Below are 15551 nucleotides of genomic sequence, written 5' to 3'. Positions count from 1 at the left end.
ATAGGCTGGACACCAATATTCATTATAAACTCACTGATTCCTCAGTTACCTTGACTATATATTCTTACACCCCGCTTCCTGTAAAGACTCAATTCCATTCTTCCAGTTCCTCCGTCTCCATCACATCTGTTTCAATAATGCCAAGGGAGCCTCTGAAATGACCACTTTCTTCCTCAACTGAGGATTCCCCAGTACTGTTATTGACAGGGCCCTCAACTAGGTCCGACTCATCTCCCGAACCTCTGTCCCCTGCAACAGCAATACTGTCCCTCTTGTCCTTACCTACCATCCCACCAGCATCCACATCCAGAGGATCATGAGCAACCATTTACACCAGCTGCTGTGAGATGTCAGCACCAGGCACATATTCCCCTCTCCTCCCCAGCCTTCTGCAGAGATCATTCCCTTTGGGACACCCTAGTCCACTCTTCCTTCATTCCCAAAACTACCCCCACAGTCACACAGCACCTTCCCTGCAACCACACATGGTGTAACACCTATTCATTTACTTCCTCCCTGCTCAGTATCCAAGGGCCCAAACATACCTTCCAGGGGAAGCAGTGCTTTCCCGCACTTCACACAATCTCGTCTACTGCATTTGCTGCTCACAATGTGGTCTCCTTTACATTGGGGAAACGAAGTTTAGACTGGGTGACTGCTTCACAGCACACTGATATTCTGCCCTCAAAAAAGATGCTGAGCATTCTGTTGCCTGCCAGTTCAATACACCCTGTTCCCTGGCCAAGATCTCTGTCTCAGGCTTGCTGCAGTACTCCTGCAAAGCTCAACACAAGCTGAGAGAACAGTATCTCATTTTCTGTAGGGGACCCCACAACCTTCTGGACTCAATATCAAGTTCAATAACTTTAGGGCTTGAGCTCTCCCACATGCTTACCCCAACCCCTACACACCAAACTTTGTTATCACATAGTCTGCTGTCATACACAACCCATTGTTAGCCAGTAACAGTCTCCATTAACAGTTATTCACCCTCCCAGCCAAATCGCTATCGACTCCTTTGTCTGTCCAACTGCTCCTCTGTCTCTTTCAGCCCTATCCCCACATATCATTTACTCCTTACCCCCTTCCCCCATCCTAGCTACTGTATATAAACTGACAGTTTCCTAGCTACCATCACTGAGGAAGGGTCACTGAACTCGAAACGTTAACTCTGATTTCGCTCCACAGTTGCTGCCAGACCTGCTGAGCTTTTCTAGCAATTTCTGTTTATGTTTCCAATGTACAGCATCTGCGGTTGTTTCAGTTTTTGTTTGATACATTATTTTGCTGCTGCAGGTTTAGCAGAAGTTCTGTGTTCAGCATTGTTGGGAAAAGTTCTGAAAAGTGGTTGGAATCAGAAAGAATTTGCATTGGACTGTGTTTCAAAGAGTTCAGAGAACTTTAAATACTGTGTAAAATGACTGTTCACTAATGGAAGGGTGATATTTGAAGATGTAGCTAACTAAGTGTCCATACTGTGTACAAATTTGGTCACCCTATTATAGGAAGGATACTATTAAATTAGAGACAGTTCAGAAAAGATTCAAACCCAGACTGGAGTTAGAGGCTGGAAAGGCTGGGACATTTTTCACTGGAGCATAGGAGGGGTGACCTTATAGATGTTTATAAAATCATGAGGGGCTTAAGATGAATAGCAACAGTCTTTTCCCTAGGATGGGAGAGTTCAAATTAGAGTGCCCACAGTATTCAGGGATTGTAGGTTAGGTGCATTAGTCAGGGGTAAATATAGGATGATAGGGTAAGGGAATGATTCTGGGTGGGTTGTTCTTTGGAGGATCCCTGTGGATTTGTTGGGCCAAAGGACCTGTTTCCACTCTGCAGGGACTCCATTTGTACAAGTTCCCCTCCAAGCCACTCACCATCCGAATCTGGAAATATATTAAGGGTGGCATTGTGGCTCAGTGGTTAGCACTGCAGCCTCACAGTGTTAGTGATCCAGGTTCAATTCCTCCCTCAGGCAACACTGTCTGTATGGAGTCTGCACATTCTCCCTGTATCTGCGTGGGTTTCCTCCCAAAGTCTTACATCTGTGGTCAGCAAAGGTTTGGAAAGAATTCTGAGGGATAGGATTTATGACTATTTGGCAAAGCATAGTGTGATTAACGGCAGTCAGCGTGGCTTTGTAAGGGGCGGGTCATGCCTCACAGATCTTATTGAGTTCTTTGAGGAGATGTCAAGACAGGTTGACGATGGTCGAGCAGTGGATGTGGTGTATATGGGTTTCAGCAAGGCATTTGATAGGGTTCCCCATGGTAGGCTCATCCATAAAGTCAGGAAGCATGGGATACAGGGCGATTTGGCTATCTGGATTCAAAATTGGCTGGCTGACAGAAGGTAGGGAGTGGTTGTAGATGGCTACCTGGAGTATTCTGCCTGGAGGACAGTGTTGAGTGGGGTCCCGGAGGCCTCTGTACTTGGGCCTCTGCTCTTTGTAGTTTTTATAAATGACTTGGATGAGGAGGTTGAGGGGTGGGTTATTAAATTTGTAGATGACACAAAGGTTGGAGGTGTCATCGGTAGTATAGAGGGTTACTGCAGGCTGCAGCACTACATAGACAGAATGCAGAGCTGGGCTGAGAAATGGCAGATGGAGTTCAACCTGGATAAATGCGAAGTGATGCATTTTAGAAAGTCGAACTTGAATGCTGAATATAGGATTAAAGACAGGATTCTTGGCAATGTGGAGGAACAGAGGGATCTAAATGTGCATACATAGATCCCTCAAAGTTGCCACCCAGGTGGATAGGGTTGTTAAGAAAGCATATGGTGTTTTGGCTTTCATCAACAGGGGGATAGAGTTTAAGAGCCGTGAGGTTTGCTGTAGCTCTACAAGTCCCTGGTGAAGCCACACTTGGAATATTGTGTCCAGTTCTGGTCTCCCTACTATAGGAAAGATACAGAGGCTTTGGAGAGGGTGCAAAGAAGGTTTACCAGGATGTTGCCTGGACTGGAGGGCTTGCCTTATGAAGAAAGGTTGAATAGGCTCAGACTTTTCTCTCTGGAGAGAAGGAGGAAGAGAGGAGACCTGATCGAGGTGTACAAAATAATGAGAGGAATATATAGAGTCAATAGCTAGAGATTTTTCCCCAGGGCAGGATTGATTGGCACGAGAAGTCATAGTTTGAAGATATTAGGAGGAAGGTATAAAGGAGACATCAGAGGTAGATTTTTTACACAGAAAGTTGTGAATGCATGGAATGCGTTACCAGCGATGGTGGTGGAAGCAGAGTCATTGGGGACATTTAAGTGACTTCTGGACATGCATATGCATAGCAGTGAGTTGAGGGGTGCCTATGTTGTTACTATTTTTTACATTGGGATTAAATCTCAGCACAGCATCGTGGGCCAAAGGGCCTGTTCTGTGCTGTACTTTTCTATGTTCTATGCTCTATTCCAAAAATGTGCAGGTCAGGTGAATTGGCCATGCTCAATTGCCCATAGTGTTAGGTGTATTAGTAAGGGGTAAGTGTAGGGTACGGGAATACATCTGGGTGGATTACTCTTCAGAGGGTTGTGTGGACTTGTTGGGCCAAATGGCCTGTTTCCACACTATAGGGAATCTAATCTAATCTAATCTAATCTAAAATCTCCACGAGCTCCAACCAACTAAGGAAGGAAGGGAGGAGGACTCTTGAGACCATTGTGAACTTTCCAGCACTGACTTGTCAGTACACAGGATTATCACACACAGCCCCACCATTCAAAGTGGAGCCTGTCAATGTATACAGATGAAAACCAGGAAATTCTTCACATGGCAGCCAACAGCTGCAGCTGTGATCATAGCAGGAAGTTGGTTGTGAAGCAGATTGTGTGAAGATGCAGGTGTTCTGCTTTTAAACAATGTTGGAGCACAGGCCTCTTTGCTCTGGCACCAGGGTACTGCTTCCATGCATTGGCCAGGGTTTCACCTCTCTTGTTATTAGCTGGCTGACTGAAAATTTCAGCTGGCTTCAGAACATTGCCCAATTTTTCATTTTTCTCCTTTCCTTTGCATTGCCTTTAATTCCCTTTAGTAGGCCAATCACTGCTTGTGGGCATGCCTGCCCAATGAATCTTCCAATCAAATCAGGCATCTGAAATTGCTGTGACCCTTCATAAGGAGGTTGCAATGTTTGATCGAGTGGCAATTCTTGGATATTGGAAAGCAAAAACACTGAAGCGAAGAGCTGCTGGAATGATAGAAGATCACTAGAATAGAAAGCAAGAAGTCCATGGTCACATCACCTGCAGCTTGTTCATCATGTCAGACCATAAGATGGAGTCAAAGAGTCATAGAGTTGTACAGCATGGAAACAGACCCTTCAGTCCAATTTGTCTGTGTCGTATTTCTTCAGCGCGAATTGGCTATGATTGCCGAATCTAGACCATTATTTGTAGAAAGCGCACTTTCCTTACCTGGGTTAGCTATAATGTGATTCTGGTCCCATTGGTTTAAATGGTACTGCTATTATGCGATTTTCTTATAATGTGAGATCACATGGAAATGGAACTATTGCGTTATATCAGAACAGACTGAATTCTAAATTAAGGTGCTCCCATTTGCCAGCACTTGGCCCATACCTCTCTAAATCCTTCCCATTCATATACCCATCCAGATGCCTTTTAGATGTTGTAATTGTACCAGCCTCCACCACTTCCTCTGGCAGCTCATTCCATACATGCACCACCCTCTGTGTGAAAAAAGTTGGCTCTTAGGTCCCTTTTAAATTTTTCCCCTGTTACCTTAAACCTATGCCCTCTAGTTTTGGACTTCCCTACACTGTGAGAAAGACTTTGGCTCTTCAAACTATCCATGCCCCTTATGATTTGTCTTTTCTGTTTAAGTATAGCACAACTTTAATCAGTTCTCGCTGTACTGAAAACTTTATTTCCCTGCCTAGTATGCAGCCAATGAGTACAGAAGAACCTCGATTATCCAAATGAGACGGACGGGGAGTATTTTGTTTGAATAACTGATTGTTCAAATAACTGATCTGATCATACAAAGAAAGCCATACTAAACACAATTACATAAAAACGCTTGTTTACAGAATTTGTATTTCATTCAATCGATAAAATGTGTAAAAACATTTTGCTTAAATATTCATGGTAGTTTACAATTAAAATCACTTTATGCGTAGAGTTTGACTCAAGTCTGTGAAACTTTTCGCTGACGTTTTCCTCAGTTGTATCCTGGTAGTTGGCAGCAGCCGGATCTTTCTGTTCAGTGCCGTCCCATCATCCAGACTCAACAAGTGTAGTCCTCCCACCTCAGCGACTGCCAAACCCTTACAGATGGAGAGGCGCAAAATACAGGGAAACACGAGACAGAGAGGAAAGATTTTATCGCTGACTTCAGTTTCTGTCGTATTATCATTTTTTATGGGGGGGTACTGTTTTCCTCGTGTTTCCTCCCATCAAGTTTTCCTCCTGTTTATTTTCATGTGGGCTAACTCACTGCGGTTTGCCCTTCTCCATCAAAAAAAAGTTACATTAAATTTTCTTGTCAACTGAAAGATATTGAACTAGTTTTTGTTTGCAAAAAAAGAGTCGTCATGGGATAACGGGAGGAAAAAGCAACGGAAACGAAAAGTGCAAGTGACTTAACTCTCCGGAGAGTGAGTTGAGGAAAAAATTGTTGAGTTTGCAAAACGGAGCAAGTCAATGTTGAGAGGGAATCTTGCTGTTAGAATGCACAGCTCAGGCTTGCACATATGTTGTTCTTGTGTGTTCACAGTCACAGACCTTTGTCCTCGGGGAGAATAAGTATCGGAGAGCCTTTTTATAAAAAGTGTAAGACTTAACTCTAAGATCATGTCTCAAGTATATGTTTGAAGCTAATTATTTATTAAAGCAAATTTGCATCTATATTCCTGATCAAATTTACAAAATGATGCATTAAATGGATGAGGAATAGAATTTTCCTACTTCAGTGAAAATGCATGAGATCTTGTTTGGACAATCCGAAATTCAGATAATTGATGTTCGGATAACCCAGGTTGTTATGTATTTTATTTAGTACTGGGCTAAATGTACAAGCATGATATTGAGCAGACAGCATATTGTTTGCATACTGACTGCACTGCCATCCTTGAACCTTTCCTACAATGATTCTACACCATTTGGCTTATCCAACAGTCCCAAAGAGTCCACCTTCTTGAACTTCATGTTCTGCTGAACATTCGTTTCAGCATTGGAAAAAAACATATTTTGATATATCCAGCAGAGTTGCTTGATCTGATACTTACAGAATATATCCGTCATCACTACAACAAACCAGTCTTGTGTTGTTTAGCTATTAAAAATTGCTTCAGATTTTTAAAATTCTGTAAAAGACTGACCTCTCAGTACAGGCCTCGGATTAACTGGGGTGTAAGTCTAAATTCAAAGGGCTTCTGTTGATAATTACACAACTCGAGATAATGTAGACCAGCACCAGTCTTTCCTTAGCTGCCCACTATTCATTCCCTTTGAGAAAGAAAACATTAAATTCCTCAGCATATGTTCCTGGCAGTTATGTCATGATAATATCCGAAAGTGCCCTCCAACATTGTTTCCTCCTGAGAATGTAAGGGTCAGTGAGAGAGCATTCAACTTGTACAGTTCAGGTAACTATAAGTGCCTTTCAGAATAGGTATTCTCCACACATGACATATCAGTTCCCACAGCATCAGAAATTCCCATTTTGCTGCTGTCTCCTGAAAACATTTCCATTCCTAACAAGGCATGTTGAAAATCACCAGAAACAACAACACCTCATGTAACCAGGTATCTGTCATTTTCCAGTGTAATTCCATCAGTTCTCCCCCACACTTCTAGCAAATAGAACAGTTGGCTCTCTACTAATCTTTGGGCACAAGTTCTCTGGGTATATGAATCCTCAGAAAATATTCAGGGCAACAGAGTGAAGAATTACATTAATGGAAATAGTCTAAACACAAGTCAGAAGGACAATAGAATTCCTTTTTTTCAGTTACTTATTTCACTTTTTCCAACCTTAACTGAGACATGTTCCTCTACTTTTGACTTCATTCTTGAAAATTGATTAATTCATGTTTGTTACGATTATAAATAGTCTTCTGTGATCAAGCTAGAATACTGTCAGCACTTATAATTAACCTATATGTGACCTCTTAGTCATTTAGAACTGAATTTACTGCTGATATGCTTTCTCTCATTTCATCCATAGGGTCTACAAATCATTGTGACAAGAGTTTCTACTTTGATGATCAAGCATTATACAAGCTTTAACCTTGAATATGCTTTCTCTGCAATAAATCTTTAATAACATCAAGGTAGAGGTGAAGCTATAACAGACAATAGTTCTTGCCAGTACATCATGTTCCTAAAAAATGTTTTCCTGTCAGTTAAAATTTAATGAACAATTCCATAAACATAGTGAAGCTGTTGTGCCTTAGGCATCTATTCCACTTGGGCACTTGAGGCATTTATGCCTCGCAAATTGGCATATGGTGTCAAACATGAAATGGTCTTCCTGTCCTTCCCTTAATATTAATACAGACATGTTTCCAGAAAATGAATACCTCTTACAAATCATTGCTTTTGATAGCTTTATTGTTCACGCATTTGGCTCACTACTTGTATTCAATGTTGGTTATTACAAGACCTCCTGTTTTTGTTGATTTCAAAGTTGAGGTCTTCAATCCTTGCTTGTGGGTATCAAAGATACCTCATAAAACATGCTTTAAATCCTTCCCCATTTCTCATCACCATGGAAACAGAAAAAAAAGTATCTCCTTGGTTTATGTATCTCAATTGCATTTACAGATGAACTTGTCATGGCGTAATTAAGTAGGGATGTCATTATTCCCTTCTTGTCTGAAGACAATACATTAGAGCTCATATTTTCATTTTTTAATTTAGCTGGTTACATGTACATCTTTTTCATGATAAGTGAATTCCCTCAGGTGTTGGCTAAAGCAGTTTTCTGTGTATGAACAGTGCAACACAACAAGCATGATGGATGGGTTTAATTCAATATTCCTAGATTGTCTTTGATGTTATTCTGGTACCAGTGCAAAATAGGCTCAGAATTAAATTATCATTGCAACTGTTCTTTATCATCCTTCCTCTAGCCACCAGTCATGAAAGCCACTTGAGTCAACGAGGAAGCAAGCATTGTAATATTACCTAGTCCCCTCAGAGGTCTTTAAAAATATTTATAGGTGGTCTTAGTCGTACTGCATTTATTTTAGGTGATAATAGCTGCAGATAAACAAGCAATTATTTCGTTCAAAAATGCAGAAGCGAAAAAGTTGAACATGAGCTGGCTGAAAAAAAAGGCTGTGAAATTTTGTACAATTGATCTAGCATGATGCGTAGTAAGATGTGTGTGACCTTCAACGTATGAAAATCTGTTACTGTAGTTATGCTCAAGAATGAGTCTCAGACTAGTACTTGTAAAGTGCGATTTGTAAGTAACAGGGATAGGATAAAATGTTGGCTCACATTGGACTTTCTATGCACATCAACAGTAAAAGCAGCCATATAGAATCATAGAGTCACAGCATGGAAACAGACCCTTCGGTCCAACCCATCCATGCTGACCAGATGTCCCAACTCAATCTAGTCTCACCTGCCAGCACCCGGCCCATATCCTTCCAAACCCTTCCTATTCATATACCCACCCAAATGCCTTTTAAATGTTGCAATTGTACCAGCCTCCACCACTTGAAAAGAAATGATGGATCCAGTTTAAATTATGACTGCTCAGTGTCAATGGGATGATAGTAACCCAGTAGGGACATTAGGTCACTTATGAGACTATTAATGCAAGTATTTTAGCCACGTTATGTTGGTAGGACCTCTTTAAACTGCTGTCCAAACATCGCTGATTCCTCATGTCTGTGGAGAGCATATGTGCCATGAACAGGACTTTATAATCCAATTAATTACTACTTTTGTTATAATACAATAGCTAAGGTCTTTATCTCTTCCATGTGATTGTAAAACAAATTTACGTTAGGGACATGTTAGTTCTCAGAATGAAGAGCAAGGTTTGCTTATAACAGTATTTTGTTATGACACCAAACTGGAGAATAATGAGGGTGTGAAATTATTTTGCAGAACGTAGTAGATACTTGGAGCCATGTTTCTTAGTTCTTGCTGCTATTGCTTGCTGTGTTGGACATTCAGTGTCGCTAAAGCAGAAAGATCCATACAAGGGCATCACTTGCATTTGTTGGGAAGACTGCAAAGGAATATGTAGCATCGACAGTTTCTCTGTGTCGGAAAGATGACACCAAGATGTAGGTGCTATGGGTAAGCTCTGCAAGTCTCTGGACAGCAAAACCAGAAAAACTTGGAAGTAATGTATTCACTTCAAAATAGGGCTCCAGGATAATCAGTTGGCGAGGTGCTGGTATAATGCTAATGTCACTCCATTAGTAATCCAGAATTCCATGTTGATGTTTTGGGCTCATGAATTCAACTCGGCAGATAGTGAAATATGGATCCAATAAAATCTGGGATCAAAATCTAACCTTTGCTATGGACTCGGCCAGACCACTCAAAACATTCTTAGGCAGGCAGCCCTAGACCTAACTTTGCAAGTTGTTTCTGTAAGTGTACGGTGAAAATTAACTGGAGTAAGATAGCTAGGTTTTAAAAATTTTATTCACAAAATTACACAATGAAACACAAAGAACAGAATAAAGAACCCCTACAGAACTCAACCTATGCAGCCAGACTTAATTATACTATTCCGAATACACATAACAGTCCCAATAAGCAAAATAAGTTGAGAATGAGCTCACTGAAAAAAATGGCTGTGAAACTCTATGCCCATGAATAATCTATACAACTGATCTACCATGATGGGTATAAGGTGTAAGTTCCAGTATAAATGTAACACAAGCTTACAGGTTGAAGTTGAAAGGCAGAAAAGAGAGTGAGTTTCCACACAGCTCCTTGTTGAACTTCCCAGTTCAGACTGAACTAAAACTGCTCAGCTCAGCTAGCTAAAGAGCTGACCACTCCCCTTTCATTATACAGATCTCTTCTAAAACATGATCACTTGGCCTGAAGTCTCATCTGTTTACATATAAACAAAAGGCCTCTCAAAATCCTCTTCATCTCTGTACCAAACCAGAATGATCGGAGTCCGGCCCAGTTTATTGACCCCCTGAAAAAATATCAAGGACATAGTCTCCATGAGCCAATGAAGCTTTTAGAAAAAAATGGGACTAGCTTTGTGATACCTTGTAGTAACCACTGTTGAATGTCATAAAAATCCACCTGTTCCAATAATTTCTTTAGGGAAGGGGGTCTGCTGTTCTAGCCTATGGTCTAGCCTACGTAAGTCCAGATTCACAGCAATGTGGTTGACTCTTAACTGTCCCCTGGACAATTAGTGATAAGTAATAAATACTGAAATAGTTAGCAACACCCACATCTATTCAGTGAATAAAAGAAACTTTGTTCATTTCAAAATATTACTGTTTACTGCCTAAAACCATGAGAAATCTAACTGATCTCTTAAACTGTGACTACAATTTCCACTTATATGGTACCTTTAACAATGTAAGCCATCACAATGTGTGTATTAACAATAAAAAAATTAAGACAGAGCTGCAGGAGGGAACAACAGAATAGTTGCTGAAAAGCCTGGTCAAACATTTAGTTTGAAGGAACATCATAAACATAGATCGAAAGGCATGAAGAGATTAAAAAGGTTTAGACTGAGAGTTCAAGGTGGTATGGCCAAGAAAGTTTCTCACTCCTGGAACTATTCTTGCAAATCGTTTCTGCATTTGTCCCAGCTGCATCTTCAGGGTATTCCGTCATTCCAGTGTCAGCTTTGCCCAAGCCCAGGAACCATGAATTGAACTGTTATGAACTTTGTCTTTGTATTCTATCCTGTAATCATTGGAATTATCCTTACCAATGGTTTTGAACAAGATAATTCTCCAGTCTTCAGGCACCTTTCCTGAGTCCAGGAAAGACTGAAAGATTATGGCCAATGCCCCACAATGTCTACCCTCATTTCCCTCAAAATCCTTGGATGTATCTCATTCGGTCCAGATTCTTGCCAATACTGAGTGCCAACAAGCTATCCAATACATCTCCCTTATTTAGTACAGTACATCAGCATGTTATGGACTAGACCAAACTGCTTTAAAATATATTAAGAAGATAGCCCAGAACCTTTTTTCCCCCTTTTTTAAAGGTTGTAAGTACAAAGCGTTGCATTCCAGGTGCAATCCGATTGGTCAAACTACTCAACTTTAAGCAAAGCACAGTTTACTTTTACATTACAATTAAAATACATACAAAATAAAAATAAAAGAATAAGCATAATTATAACTTTATCAAAATGCTTAACAAAATAATATATATTAATTAGTATAAATTAATTGTTCCAATGTAGGAAAATTCCATAAACACACCCTTAGCAAAAGCAAGTTCAGTAAAATAAATTGCCTCACATGCAATTCTAGCAGCAGGAAGAGAACCCCAGCTTTTAGCTGGAACAGAGAGAGGAATAAGAGCCAGCTTCAAGATCCTAGCAACTGCTGAAAATTAAAGCTAAAATTCTTGGTTCCATGGAAGCTTGACCCCACTCATTCTGGCTGCTTCTATTGTTCCGACTTAAAAAAAACCCCAAGGCCTCTCAAGCTGTTTATTTAATTGGTTTTGAGCATACCGTTCTTCACCTCTGTCTCAAAATTTCTTCTTTAAAAAAGAAACAGGACAAAATGCACCTCTGAAAGCCATAGTATTGTCACAAGCAGTAAGACAAGAAGCAGCTGGGGATAAAGTGAAGCACAGGATCAGGGGCCCAGCACTTCATCAGCAAGACAGGAGGCAGCTGAAGGTACCGTGATGCTTGGTGTAGGGGGCTCACACTTTAAAGCCAGACAGGAGGCAGCAGAGGGTACGGTGAAGCCCAGAATCAGGGACACAGCACTTTGTCAGCAAGAGAGGAGATCCTGTTTTGACAGTTTCAGCTTCAGGACAACATAGTGTTTAGGAACACATCCATCCCAACAAAGCAGAAACACTCTAAGGGACAGACCTATCATCCGTGTGCAAAAATAGGTGGCAGGTCAGTGATTGGACAGAATATAATCATCAAGAAAGAAATACTAAAATAATAAAGAGAGAAAAATTAAAGTAAGGTGGAAAGTTAACAAAAAATATAAAAACAGATAGAAAATGTTTCTTCAGATATTTAAAATGAAAAGATTTTACAAAGCAAATTTTGGTCCTACAGAAAAGTTATGGAGGATAAAGAGAAGGCAGAAAAATCAGGTATTTTGTGTTGGTCTTCAAAAGAGAGTGTACAAGTAGCATCCTAGAAATAGCTAAAAATCAGGAACTGAAAGGGAGGGAGGAACTCAAAAAATTACAAATAATAGAGAAGTAGTGCTCAGTAAATTGTTGGAACTGCAAATTGAGAAAACCCCAGGTCCTTATGGATTTCATCCTCAGGCCTGAAAAGAAATCACTTAACAATATAATTTCCAAAACCCATCAGATTTGGGAGAAGCTTCTTTAGTTTACAAAATAGCTGGTGTAACTTTTTTGACCATAAAGTGTGGGAGGCAGAAAGCAGAAAATTACAGACCTGTTAATTTTCCTATCTATCACACAGAAAATGTGAAAAGCTATGCTTAAAGATGTTATATCAGAACATTTGGATAAGTTCAAGCTAATCAAACAGAGCCAACATGGTTTTTCGAAAGGGGAGATCATATTTCACTAATTTATTGGATTGCTTTGAAGAAGTAACTTGTGAAGTTGATAAAGGGGAGCCAGTGGATGTATTGTACTTAGATTTCCAGAATGATTTGACAAGGTTATTGTGAAAATGGAAAGCCCATGGTATAGGGGTAACATACTGGTAGGAAAGTAAGTTGACAAGAAGACAAAAGGAGCCTACAAAGTGATCTGGATAGATTGATGGGACAAAGGCATCGCAAATGAAGTATAATATGGGAAAAATGTTAAATTGTCCACGTTAGCAGAAAGAATAAGAAAGAAGTATATTGTCAAAAGGATGGGAAGTCGTAGAGCTCTGAGAGAAGTCTAGGTATCCTAGTGCTTGAATCATTGAAGGTTCGTATAAAGGTACAGTAAGTAATAAGGAAAGCTAATAGAAGCTATGTTTGCTTGTTAGGGGAATTTAATGCAAATATAGGGAAGTTTTGCTTTAATTATACTGGGTATTGGAAAAACAACATCTGGAGTGCTGTGGTCACTGTACATGTGGAAGGATGTTAATGCATTGGAAACAGATCAGAGAAGATTTTCTGGACTAATATTTGGAACGAGGTGACTGCTTATGAGGAAAGGCTCGACAGTTGGGTCTGTATCTTCTTGAGTTCAGAAGAACTTAGAGGTATCCAGTGACGTACCACAGAGATCAGTGAAGGGTGCATTAATGTTTGTGACATATATTAATGATATAAAAGGATCTGTGGTTGAATAATTGAGTGATTGGATGACTTGAAGATTGACAGGGTGGTTGATAGTGAGGATGAATGCCCTAGGTTACAGGAGGATATAGACAGATTGGTCAAATTACCAGATCAATAGCTGGTGGAATTGAACTCTGAAAGGTGTGAGGTGATTATCATTGGAAAAATTAACAAAATAAGAGGAGTACTCAATAGATGTCAGGAAATTAGGAAGCTCAGAGAAATAGAGAGACCTGGTGTGTTTATCCACAGACCCATGAAGGTGGCAGAACAGGTTAATGGGTAGTTAAGAAGGCATGTGATGTTTAACTTATGACTTGTGGCATAGATTATAAGAGCAGACTGTTGGAGCTGTACAGAACTTTTTCTAGACTTGAATACTGTGTGTGGTTTTGGTCACCACATGATAGAGAGGATGTGATTGCACAGGAGGGGATGCAGAGAAGGTTTGCCAGGATGTTGCTTGGGATGGAACAATTTAGCTATGAAGAGAGAGGCTGGATAAAGTCAGGTTGTTTTCTTTAACATAGAGAAGGTTGAGCGGGGATTTGATTAAAGTGTTTAAGATAATGAACAGAATGGATAGAAAATAGGGTCAATAATGAGGTGACATGACTTAAAAATGAAAGGCAGGTGATTTAGAAGGGAGGTAATGAGTTTTTATTTCCACTCAGAACATGGTGGGAATCTGGAATGCACTGCTGGGAGGGTAGTTGAAGCAGGAAACCTCACAATCTTTAAAAAGCATTTGGATGAGCAATTGTAGTGTCAAATTGTCCAGGGCTGTGAGCCAAGAGCTGGCAACTGGGACTAGTGTAGACTTAGAGTAGTTTCTGTCAGTATAGACTCAATGGGCCAAAGGGTGTCTTCTGCAATGTATGATTCTAGATTACTTAATTAAAACATAAGATTCTGAGGAGACTTATCTAGGTGGATGTGGAAAAGATGTTTCCTCTTGTGGGAGAATTTAGAACAAGGAATGATAGCTTAAAAATAAGGGGCTGCCCACTTAAGACAGAGATGAGGAGCTTTTTTTCCTCTCAGTGGGTAGTGGGTTTTGGAATCCTCTTCCTCAAAAGGCAATGGAAGCAAAATATTTCAATTTTTTTAAGACAGAGGAAAATCGATTCTTGCTCACCTATGGGATAAAAGATTAATATAAAGATATGCAGGTATGTAAAATTGAAGTTAAAATCAGATCAGCCATGAAATCATTACATGACAGAGCAGGTTCGAAGGGCCAAGTGACCTACTCTTGTTTCTTGTTCATATATTTATATAAGGAACAGTGATAGTATGGAAGGATTCTCAAATAAGACTGAGAATTTTCAAACTGGGGTATTGTTGGTCTCCAGGCCAGTGTAGATCAGCAATCTTAAAGAGTTACTACCAAGATAGCAGTGGGTGAAATATCTGCGTTCATAGTGTCATAACTGACCCCATACCCTAACTTGTAGCTGTCACTCTGTTGACATTGAGCTGCCACCATTTAAATTGGACCCATTATCCATTGCAATCATATGCAGCTGCTTCTATCTTATTGTAATTTTCTCACATTGCCAGGCCAACACACAAATCTCTTTTAGCCATCAACAAACTAAAAGCAAATTCAGGAAATTTGCTCAGGTTTGAATGCTTTCTGAGATTTACTGTATAGGCTCATACACGAAGAATGTTGTCTCGGCTGATGAAACAGTGGGTGTCCAGTGCCTAAGGGAAGTATCATAGCATTAGTTAGTATCTCCAACAGAGGATGAAAAAAAAGAAAAAAAAAACATACCTGAGCGATAAATATCACGCATGTGGTGGAGGAGAAATCTATAATAGTTTCTAGCCCTGCATCAAGATTACAGCCTTAGAAAATCTAAACACTGTATCCAACTGAGAACTGAAAATCCCCATACACATGTGCATCAAACTCTGTACCAAGGCTGTCAGTCTCACTTGTTTAATCCTAGTTTGATTTATCACATTTCTATCAGCTTTGAGATAAAAGAAAGAATTATGTCTTACTTTAATTACGAAGAATATTTCTAACAATGTTAGAGCAATAATTTCACATAACTATTTAAATAATCTTTGAATTCATGACAATTCCGACTCACAGTT

Source organism: Chiloscyllium punctatum, chromosome 25, assembly GCF_047496795.1.
Source record: "Chiloscyllium punctatum isolate Juve2018m chromosome 25, sChiPun1.3, whole genome shotgun sequence".
In the NCBI taxonomy this organism is placed as follows: domain Eukaryota; kingdom Metazoa; phylum Chordata; class Chondrichthyes; order Orectolobiformes; family Hemiscylliidae; genus Chiloscyllium; species Chiloscyllium punctatum.
The sequence above is the reverse complement of the archived record's forward strand: the minus strand, read 5'-3'. Positions refer to the sequence as shown.